The 19,982-nt window shown below is 49.2% G+C and overlaps 1 long non-coding RNA gene and 1 other non-coding gene across 4 annotated transcripts in view; both read right to left on the reverse strand.

The window, feature by feature from the left end:
- LOC144151588 (uncharacterized) overlaps positions 1-19,982 on the reverse strand; it is a 255,230-nt gene that overhangs the window by 88,503 nt on the left and 146,745 nt on the right. The window lies entirely within an intron of this gene.
- Trnap-agg (transfer RNA proline (anticodon AGG)) lies at positions 15,437-15,508 on the reverse strand. The gene has a single exon. It is a non-coding gene; the product is annotated as a tRNA-Pro (tRNA).

Consider the following 19,982-nt stretch of genomic DNA (forward strand, 5'->3'; position numbering starts at 1 on the left):
CGATGAGGCACGCCGTAGTGGAGGGCTCCGGATTAATTTTGACCACCTAGAGCCTTAACGCGCGCCGAAATCTCGTACACACGGGCTCGTTGGAAGAGTGTCGTATCTGATAAGGGTCTCTGATTTCGGTTTATGCTAGATCTGCAGTCTCCCTGTGTCATGACTCATATGACGGTGTTTCGAAGAAGAGTTTGGTCACGGACGCGGATTACTCTATAAGCCCATCTTCGCGCTTCTCGTGGAGGATAAATGCAACAGATGAATCTTTGCGAGCGCTCACATCGGGACAAGACGACCCAGCATTAAATTTGTCGTCGTGTTCTGACTATGGAGTGTAATTTTGCATTATCCATCGTACTTCTTTGGTACAATGTTTGTGAAATTTATGCCCCATTGACTTGTTCATGGTACTGATCAATATCTGATATGTGATATTGGCAGGCGTAACTTGCGTGCTGTCAGGTATGAGTGCTCCGCTCGATTTTGTAAGTGCACAAAGTCGATTTACATCATAGTGTGTATGGCCGCAACATGACCATCGGAAGAAACACTGCTTACGGAGACACAGTCACTAAATTTCAGGGCAGCGGAATTGCAATCAGCTGCATGCAAATGCTGGCTTCGGGACGCCGGCCTGTGACACACGCGCGGCGCTCATATAGATCTCACTAAGATCGCGTCATAAACGTTTATACTCTCGTGAACATACTACACTTGCAAACGGAGTGCCTGCTCCACGTTATTCGGTATTTCGAACGCGGACAAACGGTAAATCGCTGTCTTGAACGAGCCCCAAAAGCAACGGCGACGTGGGGGAGCGGGCCGGGGACTCCCGCGCCTGCTTTCGAAACGGGCCGCTAGGGGGATTTCAGTGGCGCCCCTACAGGCCGCGCTCGAGGCGTATAACGAAACATCTTCGCCAGCTCTAAAGCGCCCTTGGTTCTTCGCCCTTAGCGCCAGTGCTAAAGCAGTGCCCTTCCAAAAAAAAGCAGTCGCTTAGCTTGGCTATGCCAGGATATTAGCGTGAGCTAAGGTTCAGCAGTCCAATCCAATCCAATCCAGTCCAGTCTAGTCCAGTCCGGTCCGGTCCGGTCCGGTCCGGTCCGGTCCGGTCCGGTTGAGTCCACTCACTGCTCCTCGCGCGTGTGCAACACGGCTCTCCAGGAGCAACGCGAAACGGCTATCAAGCGACTCCGGCGCAGCGTCAGACTTGGCTACTGCGCAAGGAGGCGCACAGCTGGGCCCGCGCCGGCGTCAGTGCGTCTGCCGCGGCTATGACGTCACTACTTTGGAATGAGCAGATCGGCGAATGTGCATACGCAACTCGGTGCACACCCGTACTCCAATTGGATGGGATTTCCAATCCAATCCAATACAATCCAATTGAATCCAATCCAATCCAAATCCAATCAAATGCTCCTCGCGCTTGCGCAGCACGGCCCTTGAGGATCCACGCAAAGCTGCTCAACCTCGGCCAGTGTAGCTTACGCTACAAAAAAAAAGTGCAACACTCAATGGCGTGCGCGAAAAGCGAGCATGATTGCTCGGGAAGCTGCACAATACCGCACCATTCCCCGCTGCGCTAACGAAGGGTATTCGGCGACCTCTCCACGCCGCCACTGGCTCGGAACGGACGAACGTGAGCTATGGGGCAGCAGAGAAGGAAGCGGCCACCCTCGTCGTGCGCCAGGGGTTAAACATCGTTGCGTCATTTTGTGAGAAAGGAGCCCAAGATGCGCGCGTCAAGGCTCGCTCGCATTCAGCCCCGTTTTTCGGCGGCCGGACAGACGGAAGCGCGGTAGGATGCATGCGAGGCCCTCGTTCTTTTGTTGCGCCGTCCCCTAAGTGACGCTTTTGACGCGGCGTGGCAAATCGGAGGCGAACGAGAGCGTCCGGCTTTGGGCGCGCCGGCCGCCTCCTGTGATCCATCTTGTATCCCAAGCCCCATACGACCCTTAGATGAGGATGCCTGAAGTCTCGCCACCCTGAACTTGTTTTCCATTCTCGTTATTAACAGCGAAGCTGTCGAGCATGGTGTTCGCAGTTAGAAATACCAAAAAAATGCCGAGCGGTGTCTGTGAGTGGCTCGCAGCGACCTCCCTGTGTGTCCCCGGCGCACGTTTGCAAACCCAAGCACAACCACTTGAGGAGATTGGCGAAGACTGGCAAAAAAAAAAAAAAAAAAAAAAAAACTCCAGCATTCGCCGTAATCGAGGCAAGCTTGCTCGGAACGAGAAATACACGCGATAGTGTACGCCCCTCGAAAGTGATGTCAAAAGATTATCACTTATAAAAAAAAACGATGGAAGCTCTCTTTTATAGCAACAATGATGCAGTATAGGTCGTTGCGGCAGCGAAGACGAAGCAAATCGGTTGCAGTCGTGGACTTGAACCATCGTGATGGTCGTGAAGGTTGCGTACAGTTTCGCTGCCTTCAAGTCTTACGTGTTAGTGTGAGCTTCCTTCATTTTTTTTTTTCTGCCGGCTGCGAGGGCTGTCCTCGGTTAGCGCAGATGATATCTGCTGGTGCGACTTGTGGCACTGGAGGAGCCCTTGGGCCTTGCACTGTGTTGAAGGTACTGGTGCAGTACCAGTGGCCTCCGGGTCGCTGTCAATTTTTTTATGCCCGAAGCACGATTCTAGCTTGTGTTTGTAAGTCCCGTATGACGAACATGAGGCCGATTCCGCTCTTTAGAGACAGACAGACAGACAGACAGACAGACAGACAGACGGACGGACGGACGGACAGACAGACAGACAGACAGACAGACAGACAGACAGACAGACAGACAGACAGACAGACAGACAGACAGACAGACAGACAGACAGACAGACAGACAGACAGACAGACAGACAGACAGACAGACAGACAGGGAAAATTCGCTGTGGGAAAAAAGTGAAATTTCTTCAAGCCAGGTTACAAAGCGCTGTCCACGATATCGAGTTGGTGCAAAGTGCTGCCCACGTAATCGAGTTGGATCTCTGCGGCTCGCAACAACCCGCGCCGCCAGCGTAGAGTGACGAGTAAAAATCCTTCCCCAGCCACAAACACGTACGCGCCAGAACATTTACCCGGAAAGTGGCCAGAAGCCGCCGCAGTCGAAATACAATGAAAGTACGAAACGTTAAGAAGCGCTTTTTAGTACCGTAGCCAGCCCCAAATGGCGCAGTAATGCGCGCCGTATCGCAATTAACTTATTTCACCGGTGCGTCTTCGTCCCCATGGAACAGGGAAAGTGCACGCAGGACACTTGAAACAGGGGTACGGCTAAGACACACATTCTTGTTAGGCAGAAAACGTACAAAAAAGAGCACAGTTAAGACAAACAACCTCCTGGGACAAAGACAAAAGGTTGAGGAAACATACTCCGGAATGCCTCGTTGCGGACAACTCCCCAAATGCCAAGGATTCGCTCGGCCGCTTTGTTAGAACAGTTTGACTCAGTCGCGTGCACCTACCCTCAAGACAGTCACCATGATGTTTCTTTGTCTTCATGCCCTGAGAATGTTGCGTTTTCCTAATTGCTTGTTTTTCTGAAACAAGTCGTGCAGTTTGGATTTCGGGGCACATCCAATCCTGCACTCGGACGTCGAAACCGGTCTGAAACATCAACAGACCACAGACAGACACAGTATGCAATCTACTTTTCCTTTTTTTAGACTTTCTTGGGCTACAATAGTCTTTCTTGGGCTACACAAAGCTCTGTCTGTCTGTCTGTCTGTCTGTCTGTCTGTCTGTCTGTCTGTCTGTCTGTCTGTCTGTCTGTCTGTCTGTCTGTCTGTCTGTCTGTCTGTCTGTCTGTCTGTCTGTCTGTCTGTCTGTCTGTCTGTCTGTCTGTCTGTCTGTCTGTCTGTCTGTCTGTCTGTCTGTCTGTCTGTCTGTCTGTCTGTCTGTCTGTCTGTCTGTCTGTCTGTCTGTCTGTCTGTCTGTCTGTCTGTCTGTCTGTCTGTCTGTCTGTCTGTCTGTCTGTCTGTCTGTCTGTCTGTCTGTCTGTCTGTGACTCGATTCAGCCACCCGGGCAAAGTGAAACGGAGTCGGCGGAGTCTTGTATACTCACAGCAAAATCTAAACGTCTAAGTTCGGTTTATATGTTCATACTTGTCAACATTGTTGAACAAGAACACGACATTACGAAAATATAAGACATAAACTCAACACACAAGGGATATTTGCAGTGTCCCTTTATAAAAAAAATTCATAGATGCTCGATTTTTGTGAAATAGAATACGACATCCACTGCAAAGAAAATTAACACTCGCCTGCTGTCGCCCGCGCCACTATAGCTTCTGATGGCATTTTAAAAAATCAAGCAGCAAAAGCTATGAAAGGTTCCATTAGATAGGTTGTATACGTTCTGCTTGGAACGCACGTGGACTAGAGAAACGCGGTTGAAGTAGGGCGCCTCCATTCACGCGCGTCTCCGCCGTACGGAAGCGCTTGCATCGAGTCACCCGGCCTGGAGTGGTGGAACGCGGTAAATTTAAATTGACTTGAGCAAACATTTAGCGTGTTTACCTTGGGAGGAGCGCGACGCAAGAAGGAAAAGAGAAAGGTGAGCGGGAAAGCGAAGGGAGGCATTTACTTGGCAAATGTCGACACAGACTATCGTCTTTTGTGGACATTTGAAACTAAAGGAGCAGATACGCGGCCAACTTTTGTAAAGGGGATTTCCCCTTCATTGGCGAGCGGGACATGAAGATGGTGATGCTTCGTGACACGTGTACAAACGAAAGAGCTAGTGTGAACCCGAGGGTCCTTTGAGGCTTACTCAAATATTTACCGAGCCGAGGGCATTTGAGTAGTCAATCCTCAAAGACCCCGTACATAGACCCACCCTTGCAAGTGTTCGACATTTAGCTGACAGGACAGATCCGAGCTCTGTGCTCCGCGAGGCGGTTTTCAGCGCTGGGGAAAGGACCTCACCTATTTTTGACGTCATCTACATCTTATCTAGTACAGTAAGGTTCGAGTTCCAGTACGGGATGAGTACAACCTCACGAGAGTCCCCACCAGTGTCTCAATGCAACGGCTAGCTTCGGAGTGCGTGCCCATTCGCCTCCTATGTTGGCGGAACTTTTTTCATCGGTGCCCTCGGCAACCCGCATGCGCGCGGAACCGAGAACAGAACGCGGTCGGCGGTCGGAAGAAAGATGCGGCCCCTGCACGGACGACTCTCGGTCGCGGCCGCAGGACTCGGCCGCGAAGCCGAGGCGTGCCACGGGCGGCGTGGTTGGCCGTGGCCAATGCGACCGAGAAGCTCCTCGTGCGAGCGCTCCTTCATGGCGCCTGCAGAAGTTGCAGCCACGCATGGCTCGCTGCCTACCGCTAAGGAGCGCGTGTGCGCAGCCGAGTAAGGGTGGGTGCGCGCGACCGATTTGTTCGGCCTAATCGCGGCTAATGCTGCTCGAGGCCGGAACCGCACCTCGCAGACGCGCGGGTGGTCGGGTTCGTCCGGCTCCGTTGAATGCGGCAGACCGGCCGGCGAAGCGCTGCTTGCGGTTGCAGTGTGCAGGGTCGTACCTGTGTGTATGTAGAACATGTATTGCCGCGAACCATTTAAATGGCCCCATCACCCTGTGCGTATGCACGCGCTTGTGCTGCACAAATTCTTAAGACGCCCAGGGTTTGGTTCATGCTAAGTTATCGTTTTTTTTTATTTTCGCGCTAATCTCGAGCGTGCATCTATGTGCATGCACTTGCCTCTTCAGTTTCATCGCCAGTCGACACTAAGTACTAAATGAGCTTTTAGCTACAGGCTTACTATTCTTGCTACCATTAGAACACACGTTTAGTGTCATCGTTTCTGGTCCTCTTGGAACAAGAACGAGGGCAATGAGACTGCAATTTGTGCATTTGTTGGTTGGTTCTTCCTCGAAATTTGCACGTACATCGTACACGAATATTTGCGGCACACAACGTTCTACTGGCAGAGTTTCATTCTGCGACTCTTATTGGCCTGAATGTTAAGTTTGTGCACAGTTATTTATGGCGACGAACATTCAATAATAGAGATAATGCGTTTGGATACCTCGTGGTCGGCCCGACAGGGCTCCTCGAATTCCTGGCCCTATGCGGGGAAGTTGTGGGCAAGTAAGTAACGGTACCTATGTCTGATTGGATGACGATACAAATCCCTTTTGCACCCCTATACAAAAAGACTTGATATTAAAGAAGTAACTGTATGACAAAATGAAAGAAAAAGTACCGATGAGGGGTAATTCCAAAGAGTGTCGCCAAGTCATCGAGAGGCTCACCGCTGAGATGGATACAGTATTTGGGGTATTTGCTTTCTAGACGTGAGTATATTTACGCGTTCCACATACCTGACTGCTACCGTACGCAGTGAAGATAACAAGCTACGCTAGAATTAAATTTATTTGGAGGCAAAAGACTTAGAACTCGATGTTTCATGGAACGGGTGAGGTACGATAAATCCTGTAAGGTACACAGAATCACACAGAAAATCAGAGCGCCAGGCGCGAGCCGAAGATTGCGCGCCAGGAAGGGGAATCAGCTGCGCCAAAGGAAGGTGTACGCCACGGACGCGTGGGCGTTACGAGCCGCCCTGAGAAGTCAAGGTACCGACGGAGAAGAACGGGAGGCTCCTGGCGGTGGCGAACGAGCAAACGGCCTTCAAAGGGTGCTGTCCAGCCTCCGGGGGTCTCAGTGGTGACGGGCGTGGCGGCAAAGTTCAACAACAGCAGGCCAACAGAAGGTCCCACTAGGCTTTCGCCTTCACTTTTCATAAAAGGTTTCAAGCATCCCCTGTAACTTTTTGTAAAACGTTCATTCGGGTCAGAAACATTCTTCGACCCGTCGCGGTGGCTCAGTGGCTAAGGCGTTGGGCTGCTGAGCACGAGGACGCGGTTGCGATTCCCGGCCGCGGCGGCCGCGTTTCTGGTGGAGGCAAGAAGCAAAAACGCCCGTGTGTTCGATATTTCGGCGCACGTTAAAATACCAGGTGTTCAAAATTAATCCGGAGCCTTCCACTACGGCGCACCTCATCGTCAGTAGCGTCTGCGCCTTAAAGCCCCAATCAATCAATCAATCAATCAATCAATCAATCAATCAATCAATCAATCAATCAATCAATCAATCAATCAATCAATCAATCAATCAATCAATCAATCAATCAATCAATCGATTGACCGATCGATAAATAAATAAATAAATAAATAAATAAATAAATAAATAAATAAATAAATAAATAAATAAATAAATAAATAAATAAATAAGAAACATTGTCTGACACCCTTCCTATAAGGAAGGGTGTCAGACAAGGAGACACAATCTCTCCAATGTTATTCACAGCATGTTTACAAGAAGTATTCAGAACATTGGATTGGGAACAGGTGGGAGTAATGGTTAATGGAGAATACCTCAGTAACCTGAGATTTGCTGATGACGTTGCCTTGCTAAGTAACTCGGGGGACGGATTGCAAAGCATGCTTTTCGCACTGGGCGAACAGAGTAGAACCGTGGGCCTGAAAATTAATATGCAGAAAACTAAAGTAATGATCAATAACCTCGGGACAGCACAGCAGTTTGAGATAGGTGGCGAGGCAGTGGAAGTGGTAAGCGAATATATCTACTTAGGCCAAGTTGTGACCCAAGATCCCAACCATGAGGCAGAGATAATTAGAAGGATCAGAATGGGGTGGGGTGCATATGGCAGACATTCTCAGATAATGAATAGCAGCCTACCATTGTCGCTGAAGAAGAAAGTGTATGACTGCTGCATCTTACCGGTACTCACCTACGGGGCAGAAACTTGGAGGCTCACTAAGAGGGTTCAACTTAAATTGAGAACGACTCAGCGGGCAATGGAGCGGAAAATGATAGGTGTAACATTAAGGGACAAGAAGAGAGCGGAGTGGGTCAGGGAGCAAACTGGTGTTAAAGACATATTAGTAGAAATTAAGAAGAAGAAATGGACGTGGGCAGGGCATGTAATGCGAAGGCAAGATAACTGCTGGTCATTAAGGGTAACAGAGTGGATCCTAGAGAAGGCAAGAGTTGCAGGGGGCGGGAGAAAGTTAGATGGGCAGATGAGATCAAGAAGTTTGCGGGGATAAATTGGTCACAGTTGGCACAGGACCGAGGTAATTGGAGAATAATGGGAGAGGCCTTTGCCCTGCAGTGGGCGTAGATAGGCTTGTGATGATGATGATGATGATGATGATGATGATGATGATGATGACGATGATGATGATGATGACGATGACGATGATTCTCCAGAAACAGTGGGAAAAAATTATGTTGCTTCAGCGTATAAATGAAACCCTCCTGTATTCGCCGGTTCAAATGTATTTAACGGAGGCGTGTCCACTGGTTTTCTCTAACTTGCTTAGCGCTGCCGAGGGGCCAAGAGATGGCAGCACTGCGTGGTGTGGCACGTCGCATGCTTTTGGCGCTGAACTAAACGCTAACAGAAAAAAATTAATGCAGGAACACAAAATCCACTTACTCGTTTATTCAGGTGAAAATACGGATTTGCCAGCGGTTATAGCACCCCTAGAATGCACCGTGTTCATGACATACTTCCGGGAACAAAAGTCTTCGCTTTTTGTATGTTCAGGTTCATATTTTCAGGTTCCCGTTTCACAATACGCAGGTATAACGCCATAAACATTTCCAAACGTATCACGTACGCAAGTAACTCGTCGAAACACACAAATATTCCTCGATCGTGTACCAGCCGTGTTCGCAGCGCGGTTGCGTGGTGCAATATCGCAAACGTGTGCCGCTTCATCCTGCGAGCAGAATTAAGCAACGCCCATCCGCTGGATTCCATGGCCTTTAGAAGACGTAGCGAGTTGTATTCATTTGTCTATGCGGCGTCCTTGCCACACCCACGCGTTCGATGATGTCACGAGTGCTTCCGGTTATGTTAGTGCGAAGTTCTACCCGACGCCCTTAATGAGTCCTGTAGCCACGATGCGAATGGTCGCTTGAGCCGTTCGGTAATGAGACGTCGGTCAGTGATAGCGCTCGCTACGGGCCTCGCGGACGCAGAATTGAGGCCGGGAAGAATACGGATTTGTGGAGGCGGCGATTGAAGTAAGTGAAGTATCGTTATCTCCAGAATGTTGACAATAATTCTTCCTTGACGGCACTGCAACAATCATTGTGTTAAGAATATAAACAAAACAGACGGGGATAATTTATTTGGGCCAAATAGTAATGTTGAAAGACGTTGTTATGAGACCATGTATAGGAGAATGCAGTGGGTTTTAGTGTTATGAGGTGATCACATTCAAAAACTTCCGACTTAATCTTTTTCTTTCCTGGAAGTGGCTACAAGGGTAGCTTGCTTCCACCTATCTTGCACACGTGACACTAGAAGCCCGGAAGATTCCTTGATCGAGTGGACGCAGAGCGCTGCGTAAGGACGGGCTATAACTCGGAAAATGTCTACATGATACGAATGGTACCTCACTTAGTTCGAAGGGGCTTTAAGTAAAAACGGAGATGATGGTCTAGAACTGTGTTCACGGTTAAACGCGTCAGGGTTCGGAGCGCTGATGCCATAAAATGAAAGTGAAGAACTCAAATGAAAGAAGTTGAAAGTAAAAATTCCTAGATCCTATACCTTTTCGCGATTTTTTTCCTAGGTACGTTATCGCTTTGGAGGAAAGTTTAGTCGTACTATACGTAGCATTCCACTTCACCCCTTCTTTCCCGAATCGCGGGGTGAAGCCCACAGTCGGAGTGGAAACACCTTCTTGCGCGTTCCTTCTGGCGTTGTTCTGTTCTGTGGAACAGTGCGGCAGCCTTGGTATAGCACGCCGGCGAGCACGGAGGCCTATCTTCCTCAGACACCGCAGCGAGCACGGTATGGGGGAAGAAAAAAAAATCTAAAGCTCCGAAAATAGAGGAAAACGGTAAGAAAACGGGAAGTTCTCTCTCACTCGCTTTTCTTTAGAATTTTTCAAACGAAAAGGATAAAGCGAGAGAGAGCTGCTAGCTGTAAGCGAAGAAGAAAGGGATGCCTTGCTCGCACAAATTTCCAGGGGCGGCCGGCGACAGCTCCACGACAGCGATCGCGTTGGGAACCTGGTCACGTAGTCCTCCCGAGGCGGCAGCTCGACCCATTCCGGCGGCCGGGGGAAGGTCGGCGGCTATACAGACGGATCCGAGGCGTGTTTCCTCCCTCTTCGCTTTTTTGTCCTCCCCCCCCCCTTCATCTTGACGCCGGCGTCAAGAACGAGCACACGGCCGGGCTTCCAACGTGGAGAGACATCACGGACTCGGAGAAAAGGGGGTAGCAGCGAAAAACAACAGCAAGAACCGAAAGAGAGGAAAATTATAGTCGCTGCCCCGCCACCACCATGTCCTTGGACAAGCAAACAGCATCAACAGCTCACAGGCTACACTACGATTCTTCTTCTCTCTTCATTCAAACTGCGAGCTTTGGATTTTTTTTTTTAATTCTCCTATTTGAACGTACAAACCGTCCCGCCGGCTTCGTCTAAGGCCGCCACCGCTTGGTGGGCTGAAGAGCATGAGCTGTTTCCAAAACTAGCTGTAGTGTTCTCTTGTTTTCTTAATCTGTAAGTGCAGCCACAACAACTTATCCGGGTAGGAACTCACAATGTTTGATGTCTCGCTGCTGTTTATAAACATTTATTGAAGCGCGAAATGGGGATGTGGGTGGCCTTCCCAGTCCGGAAAGCCGCAAGCCGTGGCAGCCGCTTGTGTTCGAGACACAAGGTTAACTTGCGTCTTTGGCAAAAAAACAAAAAAAAAGGCGACAGTACGTAATAAAGTGCGTGGTGGTGTGTACCAGTATGCCTTGAACCATTCACCATTTGGCACTGTCAGTACAACGTAAATACCCGCGCAAATGTCATCCTTCTCCACGATGTTTCGGAATCGCCGTGACTCGGTAACAAAACCTGGGGTTCTATCACTACTGTGCCACTGCGGCAGGTTGTAGTAACCATGTGGAACATGATACCATGTCTTGGTACCATTGAAGGAGTCGGTACCATTGTAGGTACAAACAAGGTCAATACTTGCCCAGATAAGCTGGCGCCCTTGCTAACACGCATGCGGCCTCTAAATGAACGGGTAAAGAGTTGTATTGTATCAACAGGCGTACCCGAGGCTATGAAATAAGCTTAATAACACCAGCATCAATGCATGGCTCAAGAATTTAAATTATCCCGCTACTAAAAGGGGCAAGATTTTAACAACAATAAAACGTGAAGTGTGCACAAACTTTGGGCAAGTTTTAAACAAGACAGTTTTTGTAGGCGTCACCTGGTAAAACGATATAAGTAGGGCACTTAAAGGAAGTTTTGTGCTACCAATGCAGCAGATACAAAATTAAGGAACCGAAGAGCCAGGCTCACTTTCTAAAGAAGCCTTTGGGGGAAACTCTGTGACGGCGACGAGGCCGTTGCCTTCTTACCTTAAATTTAAAACGCCCCAGCACGCTGCGTCACTTCTGGGTTGTACTAAAGTTTCCACGGGCAAGACAAAGCCCACGAACTTTTCGAAGTGTCAAACGGCTGAGGCAGCAGTTCTGTGGACGAAATACTCAACACGCATGCTCCGTCGCACGGACGTCACAATAACCAGCCGGTGAGTGATACCCACCGCGCGCCAACTTTCTCACGGATGCTACCCAAGAGACTCCCCCTCTAGGACGGACGCTGTGGTCAGTGCATAAGCCAATAAAAAACCCGCAACGCAAACAGAGTCAGCGGCGCCTCTACGTGGTCGATCCCAGCTGCACGGCCCGCCGTAAACAGGCAAACCGAGCATCCAGGCAGAGCAGGGGGAGGAACAGAGGGACTCGAACTGCGCAGTCACGGAGGTGTCGCTTTCCCCTCCTTCGGGAGACTCGGGGCAAATATCAGAGAGAAGCGGCGACTGCCATTTGATTGATCGGCGATAATAGGACGAATCCATACGTGCACGAGTGGTTCTGCGGCCGCAGACGGTGCGGGGTTCATTTCTCCCCGAGACTGCGTGTTTGTTTTCCCGTTTTCTGTCCCCTTTTCTCCTTATTTTGTTTGTTGCCTCCTCGTCTGCGTACGACTGCGTGCGTCTGCGTGCTTGGGTATCAGCGTACGTGCACGAGCGTTTGTGCGCGTATCTGTTCTTCTACTGAAGGTAACTGGTTTCCTTCCTTCCCAACTCCCTCAGTCAGAATATCCCAATGGTCCTTTCAACTGCGTGGATCCTTGTGGTTGGGTATTATATATATATATATATAATGGGAATCTGCCAGAAACCTTACACGCACGACTACTTCAGCCGAAACAAAAGCCTGCCTGGCGCCAAAAGGAAGGTGCTAGGCGTCGAATGCGTGCGGGCGGTGAGGCAGACGGGTGGTCGTCATCGATTGCGGAAGAAGGGAGAACGCCTCAATGCCTTCCTTCTCTCCCACTGTTGCCACGAAGGAGCACGAGGTCCAAAGCTGAGATTAGAACTGCATTAACCACGAAACGATGGTGAAACCACTTTGTGCCGCCACGATGCAAAATAGACAGGAAATGAAAATCACAAAAGTAAGGAATGCAAAGAAATTGGCTTTACTCGGAAGCATGTTAGAGATTGGAACACTATTAAACATACGTTACGTCACTCTTCAGTGCTCGAAAACTAAACTAAAAAAATGTATTGACATCAAATATCGAATCACCAGTAATCTGGGATTAGGTTTTCTTACTTCCCCCATGCTTATACAGCACAGAACTTGGAAAGGACACCTTATTTTTAGCTCGATCCGCCATTTCCGTATGAACAGACCTTTTTGAAGAACTTAAAGGCCAATGCAAAAAAACTATCTGGCGACAGTGTGGAAACACTGCAGGGTGACGCTAATTTCGCAGCGAGAGTAAATGCTTCGTGAAGAGACCGCAACACAGCGTAGCACTGCATGGTCTTGCAGACCTCGTTCCCCGTCTTATTTTTAGAGCAAAGCTTTACTACTTTCGTCCAGGGGATTCGCCGCGGATGCGCAAGTTCAACTCTGGACCGCAGACACACCCCCTGCGACACACCCCTCAAAGCGCATCGCGTGATTCGCCGGGCCTGCTTTCGGCGTTGCGCACAAAGCCCCGTTTTCAGTCGTTCTGCTCAACTAGCGGCGGAGGCCATCGCTGTTGCGGGCACTCAGCTGACCGGCAGCCGACCAACCCCGCCGCCACCCACGCATGCGCCGCTGTGTCGTCTCGGGCTACGTGACTCGTCTTGCGCCCGGCGAAAAGGAACGCCGCGTTCGCCATAAATGAAAGCGAGGTCGGGCCTCCTCCTGTGAGCGTTGCAAGGGACTGAACGGATTTGAGACGTGGTCGGCAGCACAGCTACATCAAAGGTTAACCAAGCGAAACCAAGACTCAACAAGACTAATACCCGTGCTGCACGAGCGTTTCGAAGACCTTCGAGTCGAATGTCATTTGACTCATATGACACATTTGAGCTGCTACACGACGTTTTTCGAAGGAATTTAGTTGAAATGGCATTTTAGTCGAAGGAGCACGACAACTGACCTTTGAGAATCTCAAAGGCCTTTGAAACGCGAACAGTTTTTCGAGGGAATTTGGTTGAAACGGCATTTGAGTCGAAGGAGCGCGACAACTGACCTTTGAGAATCTCAAAGGCCTTTGAAACGCGAACAGTCGTAACTTCAGGCGCGGTTTCTGCATGCGGTAATAGCCAAAACAATTATTTCCGAGTAAAACTAGGTGTTTAAAATGCACGATATTCATAACTTTTCAATTGTTTTTGTTTTCTGTCACTCGCTCGATGATTACAGTGTGACTTAGTACTCTCAACACCGGCGGTGCATGAAAACAAGAAGAAAATGGGCTGTCTTGTGCATGTCTTGTGCGCGCATGCAGAGTGTTATCAATTTTATCGCTAATAATTGTCTTCTTCCCCATTTTAACTCTGAAATTAAAATTTTGCCAAGAACGAAACAGGGCAGCAGTGGCGACACCAAAACGTGGCGGGCAAAGGCGGAAACTTTCAACTGCCTTTGAGAATTGTCGTTCGAATGGCAGTTGAAATTTCGAAGGTCATTCGACTCAAACGTCATTTTAAACGCTCGTCTAGCACAGGTACAAACCAAGCTTTTGTTTTGCATATACAAAGGTTGGCTGAGTTACGCCGCAGCCATTTTTTTAAAACAAAATCTAGAATTGTATTGTAGCATATCGCTCAAAAGAGCAGAAAAAAAGTTATATCAAATTAGTGATAGAGCATATTGCCAGATTTTACTTGAAACACACTTTTCAAAGGAAATATAGCTATTTGATTGTTTGTTTCATTGAACATCTCAGTTCAGGGAATTTTTCACTGCAGTGGAACCTTGTTAAGTTTATTCAGAGTTCGCAGAAAGAAAAAAAAAACCTGCTGGAATTAAGAGGAGAGTCTATTAATGCATAACATTCTTATACCACTTGCTTACATTGTGAGTTCTTTACAGCCAGAATTGGCTTTGACTAGCCAAACACGTTGGATTGTTTCATTGTTTTTAATTTTTATGTCGTCGATTTTCTCCAATGATGTAAATTTATACCATTATAGCAATTCAGAGGTTTACTTCGCCTGATGTCTTTTTTCCCGTAGATTGAAGGTACACTCCAGGGTCGGTTTGTTTCCGCTTTTTTTACTCTTATTTCCAGGGTTATCTTTTGGGATTTTTTTTAGTTTAGTCTTCGTTTTTTGGAGACCTATAAGATTCAGATTTTTTATTTCTTGCTTCATTTTTGTAGTATTTGCATTTTTTTTTCTATTTCCCGACTTTTTTTTTTAATTTCTCAAAGTTATGTTCAACAAATTATGCCTGTTCACGCTATCATAACGATTAGATGTTTCACTTCCGCACATTTTTCATTTTTGCTGAAAAGCAGGGCCTCATGGGTTTGCGAATTTTCGCTATTTTTGATTCGTATTTCCAATGTTATTCTCTAGGCTTCTTTTATTTTAGTCATAGTTTTTCTTTTGAGGAGACGTACAAGGTTGTTGTTCTTTATTTTGCCAGTTCGTTTTTTTTAAATATTTATTATTCTTTGTTTTCTTTTTTGTTTTTAGAAATTCTGTTCGACCAGTTGTTTCCGTTTACGTTACCATAACGACTGAATGTGTCACTCCTTCCAATTTTGCATTTTTGCACAAATGGAAGGCGTTACACGGTCCTGGCGTGGGGTGTACTCGCCAAAGAATGGTACGCATTAAAAAAAATAGTGGTATGGGTGAACAGAACATATCACGCCAGTAGTATGTCATGCACGGGGACAACTTAAATGCCTCTGAAACGGATACGTACCAACGGGATTTCGTAGTGACTGAACATTATGTCATCCGTACTTTGAAATATATCAAGCCCTGTGCCTAAAATTGTTGGCGTATATCAGTTTAAAAGAACTAGTCCTCCCACCTTCAAGTTATTTCCAGCAACAAAAAAAGAAAAAAAGCGGGCTCGTCCGGGATTTGAACCCGGGACCTCTCGCACCCTAAGCGAGAATCATACCCCTAGACCAACGAGCCGGGCTGGAAAGCGCAGCCTACTTTTCAGGTTACCTAGTTATCTTGAAGCCATTCTGCTACTTCCTTAATTTCACCCAATCAGAGACGGCGTTTCATATTGTCGGGTGAGTGTTGGGCTACCAAACCTGTTCTTACCGCTGAACTCACGTACGGGAATAACAGGACTAAATTCAGGCACTGCAGGACCGACGTAAAAAATTTCAGGAGAGCAACACGGTGAGAAAAAAAATAAAAATAAAACTTAAACAGGTTCCGAAAGTCACCGGCTGTAAAATATTAGTGGCGGCCTCAATGCCATATTCATGTGGGCATTCGCCTTTCAAGTGTGCGCCGTGAGTGAATGAAACGTTCGTCACAGCCTGCAATCGATCAAATTACTACGCGATTAAATGCCTCAACTAATTACCAGGGTAATTAATAGAGACATTTACGTAATGCTAGGTCGAATCCATTCGTCACGTTTCCGGGCGATGTATTTCCCTACAACGATTGTAAACACCATTCTATAGCTCCTCCTAGCCCCACCACAGTTTCTTCCCAGAGATGTTGGCTATCTTTCTGCTGCAGAGAAAAAGAGCACCATTTCGCCCTGTGTGCGCCACTTTCCCCGACCGCCCCGTCATTAATGCCTCGGTGGCCATATCTTGTTGTGCGACTCCCAGCATTTTTTCCCCCGCGCACCCAGGATCGTAGGTTCTTGCTATTCTGTACCGTATTTTTTTCCTTCCTCCCCACACCGATGCGGTACGTCCCGACCGCGATAAAAGGTATGGCTGAAGACGCCTGGATTCCTGGGGGACAAGTGATCCCCGGCCGTCTCCGCTAAGCAAGACGCAATTCACTCAACGCACCCCAGCGTTCCAAGCGTCACGAAATGGAAGGGAGGAGAACCAATAAGGTGCCCTCCCATCACCTCTTGCAACCCCGCTATTGTAACCATAGAGAGAGAGAGAGAGAGAGAGAGAGAGAGAGAGAGAGAGAGAGAGAGAGAGAGAGAGAGAGAGAGAGAGAGAGAGAGAGAGAAACTTTATTTTGAAGCCTGTGTCCAAAGGACTGCTCGGCTGCTTGGTTAGGTTACAGGGACTATAGTCCTGGCTATAGTCCTGGATATTTATAGTCCTGGCGTGTTTTAACGCGTTCACAAGCGTGGTCCAATAGAGCTCTTTTTGTCCACTTCTTTTTCACATATTTTTAGGCCGCATTGTTTCATCTGTTTCTCATTAGGTTCTCTTTGTTGATACAATTCCCTATAAACGGCCTCTTTTCGCAACCTGTTTAAACGCTCCGTCTTATAACTGTTTCGCGTCAGCCATTTTTCATACCCGTTGCGACGCTTGAGAAGGTGCTACTGTATAATGTGGTTTCACAGAGAGCGCCGCGCGCCATGCCGCGTCTTCAGCATTTTGTAGAGAAACCTTATCCGGGTTTTTCGCCTAAAGAGAAATGCAGTTTGTCCAGAACAGTATGTTTTCGTTCCTCTGGTCATGTAATTTGACTGAAATGAAAAAAATAAAAAAAAAAACATATCACCTTGCTACCGAGCAAGTTACCAAGGCGATACACGTGTATTCACCAACGGTACGGCCGCAGGACCCACTCAGTAACAGGTAGCCCTTCCGGTTTGATTCAACGCACGTGAACCACGATGTTTACGTTTATTTCAAATAAATAAACATATAAGTGATAAGCGACATTAAACTTAGCGATTGAGTGCAACCTCTGCCGAAAAGGACCAAGAAAGGAGAAAAAACACCGAAAATTTCTTAACTAGCCATTAAGGGTGTTATGCATTCCCCATTTCCGCAATAAAAATTAATTAAAAATCCATTCGTGGGTCTTTAAAAATGCGTAAAAATCTCGTCCCTCCGCCTCGAAACCTTCAGGCTCGGAGTGGAGACCCCGTCTTGCTCCAACTTCAGAAGTCCGCAACGCCGCATTTCTCGCACGCCCCTCGTGCATCGTGCCAATCGTCTCAGCTCTATAGACCTTCTCAGTGGTCACGTTTGCTTTCTTTGGCAGCGACATTGGCCGTCTGTCGCCCCTTCTGTTGTCCTCCATTATCGGCATTTCGTCGCTGGCATTCTCATGCCTTCCTCTTTTGTTACCGTGCACTGGCTGCGGACTCAATTCTACAATGCATACAAGCGTAGACTGGAGTCGTGGGACCCGTAGAGACGCCGCGCGACCGTACCGGTGCGTCGGCAGAGGCAGGTGCTGAGAGGCGCTTTACAGCTATGGGACTCCACAACACTACACAGGAACTCATCGAAGCGCAGCGCTCCTCCCAAATCCTCCGTCTCTCCCTCTCCACCACTGGACACCACATCCTGGCCTCCCTCAATATCAACCCAATTCAAACGCCTGCCCCCCATTGCCTATACCCCCACACATACGACGCCTACTACTCATCGGACCCCTTCCTCGCAACATGAACCCTCTCCACCATGCAGGCCGCCGCACGGCACGTGCCAAGAGTCACACCATCTCCCACCCACCCTCATCACTACCATCTATGTGGACGCGGCTCAATACCCGAACAATCAGGCTTACGCCACTTCTATGCGCGGCCTTCCCTACCCCACGACCATGGCTATCCCCACCCCCTCGCCTACGGTGGCAGAGGAAGTTGCCATTTCCCTCGCCATAGTTCAACAGCCCCAACCCACCACCATCCTCTCCGACTCCCAGCATGCCCTCTTCAACTACCGTAAGGGACGTATCTCTCCACAAGCTCTCCGTATCATCCTCCAACACCCTCCCCGGGATCCTGTGGAGCTTCTGTGGACTCCGGCCCACACTGGCTTAGGAGGCATGCTCGAGAACTCGTTACCCGGGCTCCTGCTTCTTTTGCTCCTAACCACAGCATCCCCACCCCCCTGTACACATACACCGACATTAAACTAAGCCACAGACTGAAACTTCGAGGCCTCCTCCCCCCCCAGCTTTCTATCACCACAGGAGGCCCGCATGGCAGCATCCAAGCTCCCACCTACCTTTCCTCACCGCACGATCCTATACACTCCCACCCCCACCTGTTTCCCTCACCCCGCTGCCCGCACTGTGGTGCACTGGACACGCACTTTCATCCCCTCTGTCTGCAGTGCCCCAAGAATCCCTACCCACCCCTCCCCACCCCCCAGGCCTGGGAGCAGGCCTTCCGGAGCTCAGAGGTTTTGGACCAGGTGCTAGTCACCTCCCGAGGCCTCCAGGTCGCTGCGGCCCTGTGGGCAGCCGACACCTCGCTCCCATAAAGAGCTCCCCCATAAGGGGGAGCTCTTTAAATAAATGTTACTTCTCTCTCTCTCTCTCGACTGACGACGCCTTGGCAAGACAACGCCCCTCTCTCCACTCTCCGGACGCGGGTTCGATTCCCGGCCGCGGCGGCCGCTTTTCTGATGGAAGGCGAAAAGCGAGAACGTCCGTGTGTACGAAATTTCTGCGCGCGTTAAAAATCCCCAGGTGGACAATTTAATCCCGAGCCCTCCACTACGGCGTGCCTCATCGCCTGCGTTGCGTCGGCGATCAATCTCTCTCCACTCTCGAGGGCAGCTCACGCAATAAAAAAAATTGCTGAGCCGAACCATTCACATGGTGGCGTGTTACCCAACGAAGCAGTTTCGGTTTCGTTCTGTTCGCGCAGATTCCCGAAACAAAACACTATTGACCGGGGCGCAGCTCAAAGGAGTTCACGAAACAGCGGCTTCTTGTCGGTTAGTGGTGTCAACGAAATTGGCGCCGGGAGCGGCTCTGTCGCGTTCGACGCCACCCTCTCTCCCCCTCCCCCGCGTTTCCTCTGCTGCCGAGACACGCACTCTCTTTCTCCTTCCGCTACTCTAACGATGCTCCGAACGAATGACGCGTTCTAAGGAACACTGAGACCTAAGGCATCCTCCAGAAAGGAGCCAGTATGTGTGCCTTTATGTAGTTGAGAACACACTAGCTACGCACAGGACATGCTTGCTTTAAGGGCAAAGGTTGGTTACGTTTCACGACGAAAGACGCGAAAACAAGAAAGAAGAGGAAACAAGGTCCCACTGGAAGAAGACGCAGAAGACCAAGAGGGGCAAGCAGTAAATATCTCAGGAGGAGAACGCGAGGGCGATGCGAAAGGGGGGAGAGGGTAAATAGATGGCACTTCGTTCGGTGTCGGCCCCGTCCCACACTCCCCAACCGCTGACCGCTTAATGGCCGCGCCCACTCCGACAAGGATGACCATCAAATACACGTGCGCCCGGGCCCGGGAGTCGAACGCGCAGTCAATCAATATCCTATGAGCGGCGGCTGCGGCAGCTCCTCGCGCTGGGAGGGATCATCAGGGCGACGGCAAATCACCGGGGGCTTCTTGTCAGCGGGGCCACGGGTGTCATCGCCTAATGTGCGATGCGGTAGCTTGCTTTTTTCCTGGTCGTACAACACCGCGCGATGTTTAGTAGCGGCTAATGGACCCAGCGCAGCCGGCGACGGTATGCGAGGC

Source organism: Haemaphysalis longicornis, unplaced genomic scaffold (assembly GCF_048455015.1).
Source record: "Haemaphysalis longicornis isolate Haplotype H1 unplaced genomic scaffold, Haemaphysalis longicornis Haplotype H1 scaffold_9, whole genome shotgun sequence".
Taxonomy (NCBI): domain Eukaryota; kingdom Metazoa; phylum Arthropoda; class Arachnida; order Ixodida; family Ixodidae; genus Haemaphysalis; species Haemaphysalis longicornis.